Below are 4,382 nucleotides of genomic sequence, written 5' to 3' on the forward strand. Positions count from 1 at the left end.
AGGTGGACAAAGAAAATCTGGTATATGCTTACAATGGAAAAGCTTAAGCTAAGATTTCAAGAAATGAATAAAACCCTGTCACAGGAAGTGGCTGCTATAAGACTTCAGGTCAAAACAGAAACAGATGGTTTTGAGACTCCATGAAGGTCTAGTAAGTCCTTGACTGGTCCTTCAGAGACAGCTTAAACTTAGGGCTGTGAAGGCAGAGAGTGGTGGCCTGGGGAATGACATCACCTATTTTCTTGCTTAACTGAAATGGGAGAGTGACAGATTTATAATTCCCACAAGAAGGAAGTCAGAAGCAATGGTCTAAAGACTTGACTGGGAAGACACTTTTGACGACAGAGATCAGTGTCCTTAAATTTTTAATGAAGTAAATATTTTTCTACTTTTTACCCTCAGGAGGTTTTGAAAACTCTTTTATAGATAATCTTCCCAAGATTATTTAAGTGTCGATACATCATAAATGATACAGAAGTGCTTTCAATTCTTCTGGAGTCAGGGAATCATGTATAGTTTATTTTGTTTTGTTTTGTTTTTGGAGCTATAATCCTTTTTATTTTCCTATTTTATTTCCTATTTATTTTATTTTATTGATTTTATTTTAAAATCAAGCATAAAACAAACATCAATTGTTAAACACTAATATGTTCAAAGTACATCATTTGTGCAAGAGAAGGACTAAAAACAAAAATGTGTTTCCAGAGATCCGAACAAAGTGTCAGGGCCTCGCCTCACACAGCCTTCCGATGGTGCCACTTCATAATCGCTGGCTCTAAACAAGGTTGCAGAATTCTTTGCCAGGTATTTTAGGAAATTATGAATATAATTCAGTAATAACACGAGGTTCTTCTCATCCAGAGCTGTGTAGGCCAATATCGCTCCAGTTCGTAAAAATAATCTCAGTAGATGTGGTGCCCAATACACCTGATCATGGGTGCATCCAGATGGTTTGCGAGGATCTCCGTGTCCCAGGGTCTCTCAAATTTGTAGAGTAGCTGAGTGCCCAAAAGTACTTTGAAGTATTCCTTTATCCCTGCCACAGCCTCATTAACTGCGTACTCCTTATTATCTGTGTTTTCCTGAGATTTCTTGTATTGTGCATAGAATGGAGTCCACGTTTTTCTTGGCAGGAGGATAGAAGACCTGTTGCTGCCTGGTAGTTAAGTCCTAATCCTCAACAAACCACGGTTTTAGTTCTTTAAGAATCTTTAATTCTGTTCATGAATAACTTCCTCAGTGTCAACAGTAGGATCCACTGGGGCCCTTTACTTGTGAGGAGGCTGAGGTGTCTCCCTGGTCTGCCACCATCTGCATTTCCAGGTATTTTCTGTTTGTTCTTTTTGGCTTTCAGTTCAACATTTTTCTATTGGCAGAACAGACATCATCTTTTCTGGGGCAGCCCCCCTCATCTTCCTCTCTGCATATTGCTCCTGACTGGCTATCTGAAGTTCACACTGTTTCTGTAGATTGGTATCCACATATTTGAGTATTCTGCTTTCTAGAACCCATTCAATCCCAATTTTTATTCCAACCACTGTAATGTAAAAAGTATTTCACTTGTTTGTCCTTTATGGTAACCTTTACATAAATGTTGTATAGTTTATTTTGTAAACTGTTTTGCTTGTAACTCTTATCATCTGTATTCTTTGCCAGCCACAGTTCTTACTACATTTCCCTTATACCATATACGTCAGTCTTAGAGAAATGCACTAAAAATCTGAATGGACTCTGCTTTCTTCCAGTTGTTTCCATATGCATGTGCTCTTCACTGTAGGGATGCTCTTTACCCATGCACTGGCTGGCTAATTTCTCATCCTGCAAGATTTGGTTCAGTCACAGCATTCACAGGGGTGCTTCCCCTGATCGTGCACTAACCAGAGCTTGGTTCTTTCCCTATGCAACCATTTCCCATGTTTCCTGCTTTCATAGTGCTTATCCATAATGCTTACCCAGTGCTCTAAAATTCTGGTTTATTTGTCTATTATTATAATAGACTATGAGCTGTTTCAGAATAAGAACCATGGTTTCTAAATGTTTCCATCTTTTGCAATAATGTAACACCTGGAAGATTATAGCTAATTAATGAAAGCTTGTTAAAAGAATAAAAGAATGAGTAAACATAACATGAACATAACATACACTAATACCCAACTACATACATCAACAGGAAATTGTCCAAAGCCAAGTTCAGAGGGGTATGATCCTAAAACTGCATCGCCTTACTACCCTTCCTTTACTGTCAATGTCATTGGAAATAAATCTGATTCTCAGTGTTGAGTATGAAATGATAAATGATAAAGCAAATCTCTGAGCTCTTGCAGTCAGAGGAGATGCTCAATGATACCGTACATGAAGGAAAAACTATTTCTATTTCGCCATAGCAAAGGAAACCATTTTCAGCTCCAACATCATCAACAAGAAAGTTAGTTTCATCCAAAGGAACAAATTATAGTAACACTTTCACAACAAAAGCAGATGGCAGACTGCAAAACACAGAGGCTGACCACAGAAGTAGGAGTCAGAGAACAAAGAGTACTTCAATTGGAAAGAAACAAGACAGAAAGCTACAGGGCACCCTAGAGGCCAAACACGTGACACTTATTAACACATGAACTAATGGGTGGCCTTTAAAAAAAAAAAAAAAACATTTAAAGGACAAAGGCCAGTTACTTCAAGTGAACCTGAAAAGTATAATAAAAATTTCAGAATTATCTTCATTGAAATTGAGCCAGCGATGGAAATTATTAGGCATACCCAAAAGAGAAAGAGATATGGCCAGAAATTCAGTCACGATGAACCAATGTCCCAGCAGGCGGGGCTGTTTTGTGGAGTAGTGAAAAGAATTCTAAAATTCATCTTCAAGGGAAAGTATGAGAATAATCAGAGAATTTTTGCAAAAAAAATAATAAGATAAACTGCAAAAGTGAAACAATGCATCGTATATTTTAAAATGATAATATTGGGGTGCCTGGGTGGCTCAGTTGGTTAAAGCGACTGCCTTCGGCTCAGGTCATGATCCTGGAGTCCCGGGATCAAGTCCCACATCGGGCTCCCTGCTCAGCGGGGAGTCTGCTTCTCCCTCTGACCCTCCCCCCTCTCATGCTCTCTCTCTCATTCTCTCTCTCAAATAAATAAAATCTTTAAAAAAAAATTATAATATTGATACACAAAGATTGATGGGAATAGAATAAGATCAATATTTATATAATGTTAATATATTAAAGGAGTGGAATCTTACTTAAGTCAGTAATTACTAATCAAGTGATGGCAGAGTAGAGGCATTCAATTCTGTTCTATTCCCTGAAACTCACTGAAATGAGGGCAACAATAACACCAACATAAAAAGAGCATTTCAAATTCAGTAAGAATTTTAGCTATGAAGTAATTGCAACCTCAGATCACTAGTTAAGGCTTCTCAAAGTATTATTATTTTACTAAAATTCTTATCTCATCTTCTTTTTACTTTGGTTTGTGGCATAATAGTTAATACAGTTGATGGTCCAGAGTATCTGTGCTTTCAGCGTCTTTCCCTTGATTTGTCATATCTCTCTGTCTCTCGTTCACTGTCTCTTTCTTTCTTTATATCTGTCTTTTACACCCACACACACCCACACCCACACATACCCATACTTCCACCCCCCCACGCACATTCCCCACCCCACCCATGCACCCACAGCCACAGAGCCAGCCCTTCATTCAGCTAATACTCACTAAGTCATTTACAGGGCAGCACTCCTCTTTAGGAACCATCATGTCCCTTTACAACATCATCTCGGTTCTAAGTATACATTTATACCAGGCAGTTGTGTTGTTGTCATTATTGTTCGAGTTGTTGTACGGTTATTCTTTGTTTCATGATCTTGCCTGCTCTCCTGTTTTCTTCAAGTTAAGTTCAGGGAGTCAATTTTTGTTGGGTCCTTTCTGCCTTTAAGATGCTGATTTACCCTTTTGATATTTTCTAGATGAGTAGAAAATAGGCTTATAAGCTGAACTTCTCTGGATTCTTAGTTTTTCAAGGTAATGTGACTAGGAGGAGGGTCTTCTCTACTAGTCATATTAGAGGTAGCATTTGAGCTTTCAGGGTGGTCCCTCTGTTGGCATGGAGGGAGGGGGAGGCGGAGAGGGAGAGGCAGGGGAGGTGGAGAGGGAGAGGCCAGGGAATAAGGGAGGGAGAGATTTATTTTAAGGAATTGGTTTATATGATTTTGGGGAAGTGATAAATCCAGAATTTACAGGTCAAACAGGCTAGAAACTCAGGGAAGAGTCGATGCCACTGCTGGAATTTGGAAGCACGGTGGAGACAGAACCCTCTCTTCCTTGGGGTCCTTCAGTCTTTTTCTCTATGGCCTTCAAATGGTTAGATGAGGCCCATGTAGATA

At 39.0% G+C, this 4,382-nt stretch overlaps 1 pseudogene; it reads right to left on the reverse strand.

The window, feature by feature from the left end:
- Positions 1-681: 681 nt before the first annotated feature.
- Positions 682-3,756, reverse strand: LOC123850704 (mortality factor 4-like protein 1; annotated as a pseudogene).
- Positions 3,757-4,382: the final 626 nt, after the last annotated feature.

The sequence above is a fragment of the Mirounga angustirostris genome, unplaced genomic scaffold, assembly GCF_029215605.1.
Source record: "Mirounga angustirostris isolate CCGP_5_RB_7025 unplaced genomic scaffold, mMirAng1.0.hap1 SCAF_10, whole genome shotgun sequence".
Lineage (NCBI taxonomy): Eukaryota > Metazoa > Chordata > Mammalia > Carnivora > Phocidae > Mirounga > Mirounga angustirostris.